Source organism: Cervus elaphus, chromosome 5 (genome assembly GCF_910594005.1).
Source record: "Cervus elaphus chromosome 5, mCerEla1.1, whole genome shotgun sequence".
Lineage (NCBI taxonomy): Eukaryota > Metazoa > Chordata > Mammalia > Artiodactyla > Cervidae > Cervus > Cervus elaphus.
The window spans coordinates 88,732,387-88,750,597 of NC_057819.1; positions in this window are offsets into that span (position 1 = coordinate 88,732,387).

The following is an 18,211-nucleotide window of genomic DNA, read 5'->3' on the forward strand; positions in this document are numbered from 1 at the left end:
GGATCAGTGACCCAAGTTCCAAACTCAGACTGAGAATTCAGGGGGTGAGTGCTGAGGTGGGGAGACCATCTGGACCACCCCTCCCCGACACTATGGATGCAGTAATCATGCTTTAGGGGCAACGGTCAAATCTGTGAGTTTAAACTGATGCTGCTGCACCATGGTCAAGAATAGAGGTGGCATCATTAGAGCAAGTAGCTGGGAACTTCTTTGGGTGGTGGGGGATCAGCTGTATACAGTTACCCCTTGGTGCAGGGATGAAATCAATGGCAGACAAGAGCCCTGGCCACTGATTGGTGAGTCAGATCACCCAGCTCTCAGTTTGTGTAAAATTTAGCAGATGGACTCATCAGCTGCCCTGAATCGGTCTCCATGGTTCTCCGGCAATGTGGGGAGACTGGGAAGGGGCACCTAAGTGTGAACAATTACATTTCCTCCAAATTTGGACAACTTGGGGCTCTAGGGATTAACTGAAGATAGTAAAAGAGACATGAACTGTTTGTGCCTTGAGATGATGAAAAAGACTATGTCAGCCCAGAGATAAATCCAAAAACCTATGGACACCTCATCTTTGACAAAGGAGGCAAGGATATACAATGGAAAAAAGACAACCTCTTTAACAAGTGGTGCTGGGAAAACTGGTCAACCACTTGTAAAAGAATGAAACTAGAACACTTTCTAACACCATACACAAAAATAAACTCAAAATGGATTAAAGATCTAAATGTAAGACCAGAAACTATAAAACTCCTAGAGGAGAACATAGGGAAAACACTCTCTGACATAAATCACAGCAAGATCCTCTATTACCCACCTCCCAGAATATTGGAAATAAAAGCAAAACTAAACAAATGGGACCTAATGAAACTTAAAAGCTTTTGCACTACAAAGGAAACTATAAGTAAGGTGAAAAGACAGCCCTCAGATTGGGAGAAAATAATAGCAAATGAAGAAACAGACAAAGGATTAATCTCAAAAATATACAAGCAACTCCTGCAGCTCAATTCCAGAAAAATAAATGACCCAATCAAAAAATGGGCCAAAGAACTAAACAGACATTTCTCCAAAGAAGACATACAGATGGCTAACAAACACATGAAAAGATGCTTAACATCACTCATTATTAGAGAAATGCAAATCAAAACCACAATGAGGTACCATTACACGCCAGTCAGGATGGCTGCTATCCAAAAGTCTACAAGCAATAAATGCTGGAGAGGGTGTGGAGAAAAGGGAACCCTCTTACACTGTTGGTGGGAATGCAAACTAGTACAGCCACTATGGAGAACAGTGTGGAGATTCCTTAAAAAACTGGAAATCGAACTGCCATATGACCCAGCAATCCCACTTCTGGGCATACACACTGAGGAAACCAGATCTGAAAGAGACACGTGCACCCCAATGTTCATCGCAGCACTGTTTATAATAGCCAGGACATGGAAGCAACCTAGATGCCCATCAGCAGATGAATGGATAAGGAAGCTGTGGTACATATACACCATGGAATATTACTCAGCCGTTAAAAAAATTCATTTGAATCAGTTCTAATGAGATGGATGAAACTGGAGCCATTATACAGAGTGAAGTAAGCCAGAAAGATAAAGAACATTATAGCATACTAACACATATATATGAAATTTAGAAAGATGGTAACGATAACCCTATATGCAAAACAGAAAAAGAGACACAGATGTACAGAACAGACTTTTGAACTCTGTGGGAGAAGGTGAGGGTGGGATGTTTTGAAAGAACAGCATGTATATTATCTATAGTGAAACAGATCACCAGCCCAGGTGGGATGCATGAGACAAGTGCTCGGGCCTGGTGCACTGGGAAGACCCAGAGAAATCGGGTGGAGAGGGAGGTGGGAGGGGGGATCAGGATGGGGAATACGTGTAACTCTATGGCTGATTCATATCAATGTATGACAAAACCCACTGAAATGTTGTGAAGTAATTAGCCTCCAACTAATTAAAAAAATTTAAAAAATTAAAAAAAAAAAAAAGACTATGTCAGTTCCAGACACACATAGTTCATTGCTGCTGAGAATTCACTGCTCTAGTCCGCCATGTGCCCCCTTTCTTTTCCCCACTCCCATGCCATTAGGCTGCACGTATATTCCAAAATCATGACCTGCTTTTCCCTTATGTGGTTTTGATTTCATGACAGTGGTAAACATTAATCTTAAATATCTACTGAATACCTTCTAGAGCTTGTGTGCAGTTCATGATGTGTGCTTTACGATTCATTAAACTGTGTGATTAGCAAGAGCACTGTAGGTGAGACAGGGATTATCATCCCCATTCCACAGATGAGGCAACTGAGGCTTAGAAGCTGACTTGCTCGAAGACAAGGGGTCTGAGAAATAGGAATGCTGGGATTCAGCTTTACAGGTCTCCCCTCCAAGGTCATTTTTCTTTATGCTCCAACAATTCCATCCTTCTCGTGGTTGTTTTCTTTTCCCGTCATCCTGTAGCTCACCTCTCGAGATCACCCCCATCCACTGTAAATGGAAGGCTTGGTGAGCAGGTCGAAGGGAAGGAAAAGGTTAGGGGATGGAAACCAACTCACAGGGATGTTCTCTAACATGCCCTGGGCCCCTCTTCAAATGACTTTGCTGCCCCTTCATTTCAGGGCCCTGCCCCATGGTCACTCTCCAGACTCTGTCATCTCCGTCAACTTCTCCATTTTGTGGTGCTGAACTGAGTAATCCATTTCTTTGACCACAGCCTTCCACTTCCTTCCCCTTCAGCCACTCTGTATCACTGTGTCAGCTCCTCCTCGTCCCGTGGCCCCTACCTGGCTTCCTTTCCTCTCCAGCCCAGCCTGGGGTTGGTCACACTCTCACCAGCATACCATTTTTCTCGTTTCTACCACTCTGTCTCCCCACCTCCCAGTGCCCAGACCCAGGTGATCCGACCACATCCCCAATTCCCAACCACTCCCACGTGGTCAGGGTTTGCTGAAAATCTTGCTTTCCTCGATGGCTATGCCAGAAATGCTTTTATGTATGCCTAGTTATTTCTTTCTGCCATGCTCCACGATGGTACTCCAAACCTTCACCATTCTTTGACATCTCTTGCCACAACCTCAGAGCTCTTAGGAGACACCCTCCGCAGTATAAGCATAGACTGTGACATCAGAATGCCCCTAGTGCTAGCCTCGATGTCCCTATTAATACTTAATTCCCTCCTCATGTTATGGTACCTCTTCTCTCCTGCCTTAGAAGACAAGCTGGTCCCTCTGGTTGAGGATCACTGATCAATCCATATCCTTTATCTACTGAAGTCTTTTCCAGAACCTGGCATTCTCCATTTTTTCCATGCCTTTTTGATCTCCCTCTTTCTAATCTTCTCTTCCTTATTTCCAACCAACACACTCAAGTCTTCTTGATTGTTAAAAACAACAACAACAACAAACTTCTAACTCCATCTTCCCTCAAACTGCTTCCTTCCCTTTCTTTCTATCCATGGTAGAATGATTGAATGATTAATCTCTACTTATGGCCTCCACATTCTCAGTGAATTCTACAATTAATTCCTAAAAAAAAAATTTTTTTTGACCACATCATATGGGATGCAAGATCTTAGCTCCCCAACCAGGGATCAAACCTGTGCCCCTGCAGTGGAAGCACAGAATCTTCTACCAGGGAAGTCCCTACAATTAGTTCCTTAATTGTTGCCATTTACTTTCTACATCTATTACTCAACTGCAATTCTTAGAGTCTCATCAGCAACCTCCTCACTTAAAGGAATTCTTCACAATTCTGATCCATTGTGAAATCATCGTCTATCACTCCCTCTTTCAGGAAATCCTGCCCTCCTTTCATGTCTGGGGCTCTGTCATTCTCCTCGTGTTACTCTTCTTCTTTCTTGACACTGCATTCACTGGCTTTTCCTCTCTGTTCGTCCCTCAATCCTGTTCTTCTCTAAGGAGTCATAGGTGTATTCTCGCTCTTTATGAGAGTTTGCAGCCTGGTAGTCCCTCTCCTTGTTCTGGGCTGGAGATTCGTTCTGTTTGTCTTGTACCATGATTCAAAAGAAGGGAATTAATTGCTAATGTTTAAAGCAGAAGAGGTTTCTCATTAAAAACAAAAACAAAAACTGGATGTCTGCTCTGTCTTGGTAAAATCAGAATTGGTAGCACTGAGCCTGCATCCTCACATGGCCACGATCCAAGAGAGCAGAGAGGCAGCAGTGCCTTTGGATAAAGCCTATGTTCACAGATTCACCAAAGAATCCCTTTCTCACAGCTCCCCAACTGCTCTTTTATCTATTGCTCACTTCCTTCACTCACTTATCCCATCTGCCTGGTTCCTGTTAGAATGGAATCTATTACCTGGGGCCTGGACTCTTTTTCCCATGGACTCCCACATTTATGTTTCATAATCAAGCTAATTAGTCTTTAGATAAGCTCTAGACTTATGTTTCTTTCCGCCCACTTGGCCTTTACCTGGATGCCACTCAACTTCAACAAATTCATCTTCCCATCCCTGCCTCTCTCCTTTCCCTCCCTCTCTTCTTTTTTTCTTTGCTTTTTTCAACCAAGATGAAATAAGCCCCTGTGGCAGATGCAGAATTCCTACCTCCAAGGGCCTTGGGGAGTCAGTTTGGTTGGCAGATGGGGTAAAGGACCAGTGTTGAGGCTGTGTTTCTATAAGATGAACACCCTTTCCCCTTAGTTTATTCATTGGAGATGGCTTCAGGCAGGGAGTCTGGAGAATTTTTGAGAACGGGTTTTACAGTTCCCCAAACCATCCCTTGATGCCATTTCTGTGTGTGAGTGACTAATTCTGCTGAGTGCCATGCTGAGCAGAAGGCCTGCAGATCCATCCTGATCCACGGTCCCCAGAACCCCCATGTCTTCCCCAATCTGCTTCCCCTGCCGAGCCTTCCCACGCCCATTCAGCCAGGTGGCCAGGCCAGAGGGTAAAGACCATCCTTAGGTATTTTCCTTTTCATATCATTTCACATCCAGTTGGTCACTAAGATCCATCTGTTGTGCTTCTTTTTTAAATTCCTTTAAAAAATTTTTTTACTGAAATATAGTTGATTTACAACTTTGCATTGGGGGTCTAGGTGGTGATAGTGGTTAAGAATCGCCTGCTAGTGCAGGAGACACAAGAGACACAGGTTTGATCCCTGGGTTGAAAAGAAATGGCAACCCACTCCAGTGTCCTTGCCTGGAAAATTCCTAGCACAGAGGAGCCTGCTGGGCTACAGCCCCTGGGGATGCAGAGTTGGACGTGACTGTTAATTTCTGCTATACAGGAAAGAGATTTCATTATACAGATACATACATTTGTTTTATATTCTTTTTCATTATGGTTTATCTCAGGGAATTGAATATAGTTTCCTCTGTTATATAGTAAGACCTTGTTCTTTATCTATTCTATATATATAGTTTGCATCTGTTAAATCCCAAACTCCCAATCAATCTGTCCTTCACTCCCTTCTCTCTTGGTAATCACAAGTCTATTCTCTATGTCTGTGAATCTTTTTCTCTTTAAGAAATAGGTTCATTTTGTCATATTTTAGGTTCTACATATGAGTGATATCATGTGATATTTGTCTTTCTCTTTTTGACTTGCTTCACCTAGTATGATAATCTCTAGCTCCGTCCTATTGCTGCAAATGGCAAACCTCCATTCTTTTTCATGGCTGAGTCATATTCCATTGCATGTCATTTGTTGCACTTCTGAAGCATCTCTTGCATTCACCTTCTCTTCTTTGTCCCAAATGACCCTGCCTTAGTCTGAGTTCTGTTAAAAGAGTTTAATGTGATTTCCTGCCAAGAGAAATCTACCATCAAGTCCATCCTTTGTACTGATGTCAGAAGTATCTATCCCAAACCACCAATCTGATTTGCTAAAAATATTTCAGCAGCTCTCCACGTCTACTTGATGGCCTAGAATGGCCACTTCTCATGAGTCAATCCTTTCAAATACCCTGGGGTGTCAGTTCAGTTCAGTTGCTCAGTCACATTCAACACTTTGCAACCCTATGGACTGCAGAACACCAGGCTTCCCCGTCCATCATCAACTCCCAGAGCTTACTCAAACTCATGTCCATCAAGTCGGTGATGCCATCCAACCATCTCATTCTCTGGTGTCCCCTTCTCCTCCTGCCCTCAATCTTTCCCAGCATCAGGGTCTTTTCCAATGAGTCAGCTTTTCGCAGCAGGTGGCCAAAGTGTTGGAGTTTCAGCTTCAGTATCAGTACTTCCAATGAATATTCAGGACTGATTTCCTTTAGGATTGAGTGGTTTGATCTCCTTCCTGTCCAAGGGACTCTCAAGAGCCTTCTCCAACACCATAGTACAAAGCATCAATTCTTTGGCGCTCAGCTTTCTCTCTGGTCCAACTCTCACATCTATAGAAAGCTACTGGAAAAACTATAATTTTGGCTATATGGACCTTTGTCAGGTGTAGTGACACCAATTGGCTCATCTTTCCCAGAACATAGCCCTTGAATGTATTATTTCCTTTGCCTGTAAAGGTAGTTGCACCTTCTTCAAGAAGTCTTTCCAGACTCCTTAAGATGCGCTATCCTTTGTCTTCTTTTAAAACATTATACTTTCCTTTTCACTACTCTGGATTGGGCCCTGTATATTAAAGGTTATTTATATGTTTGTCGTCTGCACTGGGCTCTGAGCAAGGATGGGCAAGATTTACCTATTCTTCTTTGACTTTATCTTAACACTTAGAACAGAGCCTGGGATTCACTCACTTATTCATTCATTCATTCAACAAGCAGTAATTAAGCACCTGGGTTTCCCTGGTGACTCAGTGGTAAAGAATCCACCTGCCAATGCAGGAGATGAGGGTTCAATTCCTGGGTCAGGAAGATCCCCTGGAGTAGGAAATGGCAACTTATTCCAGTATTCTTGAGTGGAAAATTCCATGGACAGAAGAGCATGGCAGGCTACAGTCCATGTGGTCACAAAGAGTACGACATGACTGAGCAATGAGGCACAGAACTCAGTGCCTAGTCTATGCTGGACAGGAACTCTACATTAGGCACATATTTGCTGAATGAATGGAGAGTCTGGGAACAGTAAGATCTCAGCTCAATGAAAGAGTCAAAATCTGAAAAAGCCTAATCTGTGTTTTGACTACATTTTGACTTGGTCTGAGCTGCACTGGGCATCCACCCAGTACACTCACCCCTGTCTACACCGCCCCACCCCACCCTCCCCCTTCCTAACTGCCAACCACTGGCTCACTTTATTACCTTGGCTGAGTGTTTGGCTACTGTGGGCCCTCATGGGCAGAAGGGAAATGATCAATCTTTGAATTCCTTTGTAATTCGGAGTTTCATTTGTCCCTTTACTTCTTCACTTCCGAGCAGATGCAGGAGGAGGATATATCTCAGTTCTGGAAATTCCCCATGGTTGCTGGGTTTCCTGACCACAAGCCCCACATTCGGATCATTTCACTTGATACTTGTAAGAATGAACAGATCAAGGACCATCATGCCATTATATAGGGAGGTCACATGACCTGTGAAGATCAAGTGCAAGAAGGTAGTGGAAGAGGGATTGGAAAGCAGGTCTTCTGCATCTAAAACCAGCCCAGCTTGGGACTGTCCAATAGTAGCGCTTTGCCGGGCATCTTGGCAAGAAAGTATGTCCGGATACCCAAATTTGAAACCAGCATGGTCTGCAGTAGGGTCTGCTCTCACATCTTGGCCAAAACCACATCCTCTTTATTCTCATTTCTCAGATATATTTTGCAATGTAATTCTTATCTTCACTGCTCTGAGCCAAACATCAAAACCCTGGTTCCCTTTCTAGTCATCAGCTTCCGCAGCTCAAATTTTCTTACAGTTGTTTTTTCAAGTTCTGCATTTTTCCTTCTCTCATTTCATTTTTCATGTCCTTCAGATGTGTCATCATCTCAAATGGCAGTTTCAGTGACATCAGACATCCCATTTGGAAAGATGATACTGACTTTTCCAGGGGTGATATTCATTTTTAGAACTTCTAGGAGAAGTAAGGTCATAAAGTCCTTTTCTTCCCCATTATTTTCATCTTGCTAAATAAGTCAGACTTCATTTTTGGGGCTCCAAAATCACTGCAGATGGTGATTGCAGCCATGAAATTAAAAGACGCTTGCTCCTTGGAAGGAAAGTTATGACCAACCTAGATAGCATATTAAAAAGCAGAGACATTACTTTGCCAACAAAGGTCCATCTGGTCAAGGCTATTGTTTTTCCAGTGGTCATGTATGGATGTAAGAGTTGGACTGTGAGGAAAGCTGAGCACCAAAAAATTGATGCTTTTGAACTATGGTGTTGGAGAAGACTCTTGAGAGTCCCTTGGACTGCAAGGAGATCCAACCAGTCCATCCTAAAGGAGATCAGTCCTGGGTGTTCATTGGAAGGACTGATGCTGAAGCTGAAACTCCAATACTTCGGCCACCTCATGTGAAGAGTTGACTCACTGGAAAAGACCCTGATGCTGGGAGGGATTGGGGGCAGGAGGAAAAGGGGACAACAGAGAATGAGATGGCTGGATGGCATCACTGACTCAATGGACATGGGTTTGGGTAAACACCGGGAGTTGGTGATGGACAGGGAGGCCTGGTGTGCTGCAGTCCATGAGGTCACAAAGAGTTGGACACGACTGAGCGACTGAACTGAACTGAATTGAACTAAGCAGCCACCTTGTTGGGGGCTTCTTCATTTCTTAGCTGAGCCCTTGCAGAAATCAAAAGGCAGCTCTGACTCTATATCCTCAAACTTTGCTTCTGCCCTTTTCTCTAAGTTGACCAGAGATCAGGGTCACTAACACCCTATCAGCTCAAGAGACCATCCTTGAATCAGTGGGTACAGCCACAGGGAAGAGGTTGATTGACATGAGCATTGCATGTCTACATTGAGAATGGTATGTTAGTTAGTGTTAGTTGCTCAGTTGTGTCCAACTCTTTGCGACCCCATGGACTTTAGCCTGCCAGGCTCCTCTGTCCATGGAATTATCCAGGCAAGAATACTGGAGTGGGTGGCTATTCCTTTCTCCAGGGCATCTTCCTGACCCAGGGCTCGAACCCAGGTCTCCTGCATTGTGGGCAATTTCTTTACCGTCTGGGCCACCAGGGAAGCTGATTGGAAGGCACCAAAGAGATCATGGTGCCCACGCCACATTTTGCAGATTGAGGCTTCTGAAGCACAGAGAAAGCAGTGGCTTGTTCACATTGCAAACTAGTGACCAGGATTTGGGCTGAAACTTAGGTCTCTGATAACTTTTTCTGGGAAGAAGTCTTTCCTTACCACAAGGCTCTTGGTGCTCCAGGGGCCTCAGGTGAATGACTTGCAAGATCTTTAAGCATGGATTCTGGATAAATCACTTGCATTAATTTCTACTTCATGCCTCTAAACTTGAATAAGTTGCCTGGAGGGGGTCATATCACTTGGTCACACACTGGTCACAGAAGCTCTTTGCAGACATGGTTTCAGCTCTTTGAAGCCTCGATGAAGGACATGGAGGCAGGGACTATTGGTCATCCCCATGCGTATCTCAAAGCTACAGGGACACCTCTTTGTGCTCACAAAATGGAGAACTCTCCAAGGCCACCAAAGGATCTGTTCCCAAAGATGAGCCATCTTCAAGTTGCCCTTCCCATTCTGATTATTCTCATCTAAATGACGATCCCTTAGAGGTAGGCTGCATTTTAGTTGATTAAGCTCATTTTCAGGGCTTCCCAGGTGGCTCAGTGGTAAAGAACCTGCCTGCCAATGCAGGAGACATTAGAGATGCAGTTTGGGTTCCTGGCTGGGGAAGATCCCTTGGAGAGGAAATGGTAACTCACTCCAGTATTCTTGTCTGGAAAATCCCAATGACAGAGGAGCCTGGCAGACTACAGTCCATGGGGTTGCAAAAGGAAGGACATGACTGAACAAGCATGCAAGTTCATTTGCACAATGCATCTCATTTCTGGCCTTTGCCATCCTGCTCTAGAAGAACTCTATTTTTTCATTTTACAGCTGAAAACCTAAGATTCAGAGAAGTTAAACACCTTAGCCAGGACCATGTAGATAGAAAACAACAGAACCAAAGCTCTAAATCTGGGCTTTTTTGCTATGTTGCTGTCACACAGAAACTCATAATAATTAAGTTCATCGTAATAAACACCTTCAAATTGTGGAACTGGAGAAGACGCCAGTTCCTTGGACAGTAAGGAGATCAAACCAGTCAATCCTAAAAGAAATCAACCCTTAATATTCATTGGAAGGACTGATGCTGAAGCTTCAATACTTTGGCCATTTGATGCGAAGACCCAACTCACCAGAAAAGACCCTGATGCTGGGAAAGACTAAGGGCAAAAGGAAAAGGAGGCGGCAAAGGATGAGATGGTTAGATAGCATCACGGACTCAATGGATATGAATCTGAGCAAATTCTGTGAGGTAGTGAAGGGCAGGGAAGCCTGGTATGCTGCAGTCCAAGGGGTCACAAAGAGTCAGACATGATCTGGAGACTGAATGACAATAAACACCTTCAACAACTTTGCCTCTTTAGTCCTCTGCAGCAGTCATATAAATTCACCTGTATTGAAATTCAGTGATTAACTGACCGCATCACAAATTCAGGTCACCTCCCACTGTCCGGTCTTTCCCTCAGTACTCAGGCCTGAGCCCCATGGAGAACTCCCTATCTAGGCCCCGGAAGCCCCATAGGCAGATGGCCAAGGTCAGGCCAATGACCAGGACCTGGCTTTCTGCCCAGAGCTCTCTCTCTCCACTGACTTCAGTTGGGCCTTTCTGAGAGAAGTTAAGGGCTTTCTCATCCTAACTGACTGAAGTGTCCTCTCACCCTCATCTTTCTAAGGTGTCCACTGTCCCTAGAAGGAAAATAAGGCAAGAAGTGATACCAATGTTGATTAGATTAGCAGTGACCTTGAGAGGTGTTAAGTGAAAATTTTTATTTATTCATTCATTCTCTCACTCACCACTCACTCATTCACCCTCACCACCACCACCTTTAACAACATTTTATCAAAGATCTATTCGGTGCAAGGGCTTCCCTGGTGATGAAGTGAAAGAATCAGCCTGCCAATGCAGGAGACACGTGTTCAATCCCTGGGTCGGAAGATCCCCTGGAGTAGGACATGGCAATCCATTCCAGTATTTTTCCTTGGACAATCCAAGGAGAGTTGGACATGACTGAGCAACTGAGCATGCACACACACATTCTGTGCAAGGCATTATGCTAGCTGCTTAGGATGCCAGGAATTGACAAAATATGGTAGATGACTTCAAGGAGTTCAACTGAGGTTCAGCAGATTGAAGAGAAAACTAGAAGCCACCCTGGGCACTTCAATCTTTGTTACACGTCAAGGCCAGTTCTCCTCATCATCAGCATTGGCATTGCTCTTCTTTGGGTTCTTAAAATATTTTTCCTGGATACTTCAAGGCTCTCACTTAGGCTCTCAACCCACAATCTCACACCTCTAATCCATCCTCCACCCTGATGCCAAAAGCTTGAAATGCCCATCCCATTGTGTCTCTTTCCTGCTGAGAATCCTTTCTGGTTCCCACCTGTCCTTAGGATAAACTCCAAGTCTCTCCACGTACGCTCCTGGAGTTTGGGGATGGCTTTGCCCCTCCCTCTAGCTCCAGTTTCCTTTCTCCTCTCTTACCTCCGGCACCCTGATTATTACAGGACCAGAAAGGCCCAGTGGTTTGCAGGGACTGTGTCTTTCCTTTCTCTCCACCGAAGGCAGACTTCTGGGTCTTTGTATAAGCTGTTTCCTTTTCCTGGAGGACCTCAGTCTTCTTTATTAACAAATCAACTTCTACTCATGAAACCAAGAAGGACCCTGAGGGGCTACTGGGCACAGAAACCTTTCCATGTCTCCCTGTTTCTTGTAGGGAATAGACTCCAGCCTCCATGACCTTCCCTGAGTTCCAAAGGGCAGATTTGAACCGTTGCCAATCAGGAAAGAGAGCGGATGTAGAGACAAGGGAGGAGCAGCCAAGAAACAATAGTGCAGTCTTGGGGTTGGGTTCTGGTTCCACCCCAAGGGATATACATATAACAATATCTTTGAACTCTTTACAGAACTGTGTTAGTCACTCCGTTGTGACCCCTTGTGGCACTGTGGACTGTGGCCTGTCAGGCTTTTCTGTCCATGGGATTTCCCAGGCAAGAATATTGGAGTGCGTTGCCATTTCCTCCTCCAGAGGATCTTCCTGATCCACAGATTGAACCCAGATCTCCTGCATTGCAGACAGATTCTTTACCATCTGAGCCACCAGGGAAGTAATACCCCCAACAAATTGAAGATGCTAGCATTCTTCATTTCAGACTAAAGGGACTAGAGAAGCTCTTCAGGAGACCCCCTGAGGCCAGATGAAAGGAGTAGAGGCTTCGACACACACTGTTCCTTACCAGCAACCCTGCCCTTGAACCATTGCTATAAAACTCCTCACAAAATCCCTCTGGGTTGGGACTCGCAGTTTTGAGGGGTATAAGTGCACTCCAGTACTTTGGCCACCTCATGCGAAGAGTTGACTTATTGGAAAAGACCCTGATGCTGGGAGGGATTGGGGGCAGGAGGAGGAGGGGACAACAGAGGATGAGATGGCTGGATGGCATCACCGACTCGATGGGCATGAGTTTGAGTAAACTCCAGGAGCTGGCGATGGACAGGGAGGCCTGGCGTGCTGCAATTCATGGGGTCACAAAGAGTCAGACACGACTGAGAGACTGAACTGAACTGACTGAAGTGCACTGTGTCCCCCTTTTCCAGGCAAAGCAATAAAGCTATTCTTTTCTACTTTGCCCAAAACTCTCATCTTCAAGATTCCATTCAGCGTGGGTGTACAGAGGCTGAGTTTTGGTCATCAGTCATCCTGCAAAACCCAGCTCAGAAGCTCTTTCTCCCTGGAAGCCAAGGCTGGAAAGAGGCCTTTCTTCTACATTTCTACAGCATCGATGTTCACTTCACACAAGGGTTCATGTACTCTATTGCATTAGTGATCTCACCTGTCTCCCTCATTTATCTCTGAGATCCTGGATTCCTATTCAACTAGACCAAGAAGATGCTTAATTGTGTTCTATTGAATGAGCACAAGAGACATTTCAAAGAAAGAAGCTATTTATCCTTTCTGCTCCAAAGCAGCTTGCAAAATGCAATCCACTTGGTTCACCCTCGTGGGTGGCTGGGGCTCAGAAGGCAGGAATGTGTCTGAGTCTGTTTTTCTGGAGAACAAATGGGTCTCTTTCAAGCCCACAGATGCTGCAGAAAAGCAGGAGCAGCTTTGTCATTGTAACTGGGAAAGTCCACATGCTTGCCTGTGACTTTTGCCTCTAGTATAGGTCCCTGGGCAGGTTTCCAGAGAATAATAAACTGTTTGATCTTTCTCTCTTGCCAGTTGCCATTTCTCTCTGCTTCATGGTCAGAGATTCAGCCCAGAACCTTTCTGCTCTTCTTAACTCAGGGGAAAACTGGCAAAGCTGGAGTTCGGAGGCACTCAGGACACAGCTGCTTAGCGGCACCTGAGAACTGGGGCCCATGCACCTGTCCATATTTAAGTCTCTTGGAATCCATGGGGAACCACTGAACTCAACTGGCTTCCTTCATTGTTGTTCTGTTATGGATTCATCCTCAATGCAGAAAATTGCTGGTGCTAGAGAGAATGACTACATCATCAGACCTACCATTTTCAAGACCGTTCAATAGGTAGGACATTTCTGCTGGACAGCTTACATATTAATTCATGAAGATAATTAGAACTTAACGTGGGACAGACACTGTTAGTAGCTCAGTCATGTCCGACTCTTTGCAACTCCATGGACTATAGCCTCTGTCCATGGAACTCTCCAGGCAAGAATAATGGAGTGGGTTGCCATTCTCTTCTCCAGCATATCTTCCCAACCCAGGGACTGAACTGGGTCTCCTGCACTACGGGCAGATTCTTTACTGTCTGAACCACCAGAGACAGACACTGGGTCTACATGAGCTCATAAAGAAGGCCTGGTTCCTCCCCTGGGGAAGCTCAGGGCTAACCTTTTTTTGTTTGTTTTGTCTTTTTAATAATTTTATTACTTATTTGGCCGCGCTGGGCCTTCATTTCTGCACAAGGGCTTTCTCTAGTTACAACCTATTCTCTAGATGTGGTGCACAGGCATCTCATTGAAATAGCTTCTCTTGATGTGAAGCATGGGCTGTAGGACTCACAGGTTTCAGTAGCTGCGGCTCGTCACCTCTAGAGCACAGGCTCAGGAGTTGTTGTGCGGGCTTAGCTGCCCTGCGGCATGTAGGACCTTAGTTCCCAGACCAGGGATCAAATCTGTGCCCCCTGCGTTGGCAGGAGGATTCTTAACCACTGAAGTATGGTTGATTTACAATATTGTGTTCATTTCAGGTGTTTGGCAAAATAATTGGGATATATATATATGTATATATATATATATTCTTTTTCAGATTCTTTTCTGTTACAGATTATCACAAGATATTGAAAATAGTTTCCTGTGCTACCCAGTAAGTCCTTGTTGTTTATCTAAATCTCACTTTTAATGCTCACAACAGCCCAATGAGCTAAGAAGTAGTACCCATCCCTGCCCTTCTGCAAATGAGAAAGTTGAGTTCTGGGGTTGTAAAGTGACTTGCCCAAGGTCTTAAAATCAACAGAAACCAGAACTGAAGTCAGAGTTTGGGCTCCTGACTCCTGTTCTTGTGGTCTTTCTATGACATCATTTGAATAAGTGACACCTGTGACCTCGCTGTCTGGCCTCCAGCACTGGTGTGGGCCTGTCTGGGTGAATTGCTCTGACTCAGACAGGTCATATGTACATCAGAAGCAGCTGACCACCGTCACCCAGAGCTCGCCTCCACTCAGACCCGGTCTCACCTGATTGATGAACTCAGAACTCTCCGGGCAACCTGTAATGCCAGAGACTTTGCCTGCCAACCGCATCTCCTCTCTTCCCAACCTCACCTCCCAGAGCTCAGACTTGGTGCTTGGATAGGACTCCCTGCTCAGCAAATTTGGGTGTTTTAGTCTTTTTGTTTTTTAACATATCTACTTGCTGGATGACTGAATAGACAGGTGGAAATAGGTGGCATTCGTCCTAAGGGTACATGAAACTCACCCTCAAAGCTGAGACTGGAGAGCATGTTAAGAAAGTCTTGGAACCAGACACTTTCCCCATCACCTGGCCTGAAGGGTCTAGAATTCTCACTGCTGCACTGTGTCTTTCAGCTAAAGTACATCCCCAGTTCTGGCATTCTACCTTTGTGATTTTTCACAAGTCTTTGTAACACCATTCTTTCATATACTTGGTGATTTTCTTTGAGATGACTCAATTTTTTTAACTTAAATTCACTTTGAAAGGAAACACTTTATAACTGTTAGACATTTAAAGTCAACATTACTTGCTATCTATTGTTGTTGTTATTCATGAAGATAGTTAGAACTTAACATGAGACAGATACTGGGTCTACATTACCTCATTAAGCAGGCATGATCGCTACCTTGGTGAAGCTCAGGTTTCATCTTTGTTTTGTTGTATGCTTGTCTTTTTTATAATTTTGTTGTGGTTGTTCAGTCACTCAGTTGCGTCCAACTCTTTGTGACTCATGGACTGCAGCACACCAGGTTTCCCTGTCCTTCATTATCTCCTGGAGTTTGGTCAAACTCATGTCTATTGAGTCGGTGATGCCATCCAACCACCTCATCCTCTGTTGCCCTCTTCTCCTCCTGTCATCAATCTTTCCCAGAATCAAAGTCTTTTCCAAGAATTGGTTCTTCGCATGAGGTAGCCAAAGTATTGGAGCTTCACTTTCAGCATCAGCCCTTCCAATGAATATTCAGGGTTGATTTCCTTAGGACTAACTGCTTTAATCTTTTGCTGTCCAAAGGACTCTCAAGAGTCTTCTCCAACACCACAGTTCAAAAGCATCAGTTCTTGGGTTCTCAGCCTTCTTAATGGTTCAACTCTCACATCCATACATGACTATTGGAAAAACCATAGCATTGACTAGACAGACCTTTGTCAGCAAAGTAATGTCTCTGCTTTTTAATATGCTGTCTAGGTTAGCCATAGCTTTTCTTCTAAGGAGTAACTATCTTTTAATCTCATGGTGGCAGTTACCCTCTGCAGTGATTTTGGAGTCCAAGAAAATAAAGTCTTTCACTGTTTCCATTGTTTCCCTACCTATTTGCCATGAAGTGATGGGGCCAGATGCCATAATCTTAGTTTTTTGACTGTTGAGTTTTAAGCCAACTTTTTCACTCTCCTCTTTCACTTTCATCAAGAGGCTCTTTAGTTCCTCTTCACTTTTTGCCATAAGGGTGGTGTCATCTGCATATCTGAGGTTATTGATATTTCTCCTGGCATTCTTGATTCCAACACATGGTTTATCCAGCTTGATATTTTGCATGGTGTACTATGCATATAAATTAAATAAACAGGGTAACAATATACAGCCTTGACATACTCATTTCCCAATTTTGAACCAATCCAATGTTCCATGTCTGGTTCTAACTGTTGCTTCTTGACCTGCATACTATTGCTATCTATTGTATACAATCAAAACAAACATTGTTTTTCAATTTGAACTTGAGGCAGCTGCCTGCCTGCTCTTCTGAGTCCTTGACTTACTCCCTCTTATAGAAGAAAAATGGAAGAGAGAGAGAGAAAGAGAAGGGAAGGGACACTGGGAAGTACTAGCACTTTCTTCTTGATTGAATTAGAAAAATTAAAAGAATGTTATTCTTAGTGAGGGGCTTTCCAGGTGGCCCTAGTAGTAAATAACCCATCTGCCAATGCAGGAGATGTAAGAGATACAGGTTAGATCCCTGAGTCAGGAAACTTCCCCGGAGGAAGTCATGGCAACCCACTCCAGATTCTTGCTTAGAGAACCCCATGGACAGAGGAGCCTGGGGTTGCAAAGAGTCAGACACAACTGAAGTGACTTAGCACGCATACTTAGGGAAGTAAGACAAACAGACAAGTGTCATACTATATCACTTAGACGTGAAATCTAAAATATACTACAAATGAAAAAAATATATATATATATACTACAAATGAATCTATACAAAACAGACACAGACTCACAGACAAACAAAAACATACAAAAAAAAAAAAAAAACTCATGGTGACCCAAGGGGAGAGCGAGGGACAAATTAGCACAAATTAGTGGGATTAGCAGATACAAATTATCACACATAGACTAGATAAGCAACAAGGATTTACTGTACAAAGCAGGAAATTATACCCAATATCTTGTAATAACCTATAATGGGGTATAATCAGGCAAGAAACTGAATCACTGCGCTGTACATCTGAAATTAATACATACGGTCAATCAATTATATTTCAATTAAAAAAGATAATAGAAAGGGAATGCTTTCCTTTTTAATTTAATTAATATATATGTGTGTATATATATATATATATATATATACATTGGCTTCGGTGGGTCTTTGTTGCTGAACATGGGCTTTCTCCAGTTGCAGCGAGGGGGGCTGCTCTAGTTGTGTTGCGATGGCTTCTCTCATTGTGGAGTGCAGGTTCTAGAGGGAAGGCTTGGGCGTTGTGGTTCAGGGCCTTAGTTTCTCGCAGCACATGTGATATTCTGGACCAGGGATTCAACCCTTGTCCCCTGCACTGGCAGGCAGATTCTTAACAGCCGGACCACGAGGGAGATCCCCAAGAGAATGCTTTTCTATACCATGCTTTACTAGCTGGTCTCAGACCACTGTGGACTAGGGTATCACATCTTATGCATTTGTCCCCATGGGGCAGTTAACAGAGTGATCTTCACTTATTCACATGCCGTGGGGCTCCGTGGAGCTGAGATCTAAAAAGGAGGGCCGACACATTTTGCTGAGGGTAGCTGGGGAACAAACAGCCAGATGGCGTGGGCCACGCCAGGGCAGAGGGCCCGGACAGAGTTCTGGGGAAAGTGGGCTGAGGCCGGTTGTTCTTAGAATGCCAAGGACATGCTAGTGGGCGATGCGGAAGCCCCAAGAAAGAGCTGGCTCACTCCCATTCTGCCCATCTGTGGCTCTCGGCAGATCCTAGGAGACTGGGGAAGAGGGAGTTGACTGCTGTCCCCAAGAAGAACTTGGGGAAAGAGAAGCCTTGCTGGAGGTCCTCTGGGTGGCTCAGCAAAGGCCCTCACGTGAAGCTGGGGAAAGGCCCTGGGGCTGGAGGACTTCCTCTTAGGAGGGCAAGGCCGTTTCTATTTGCTGCCCATTG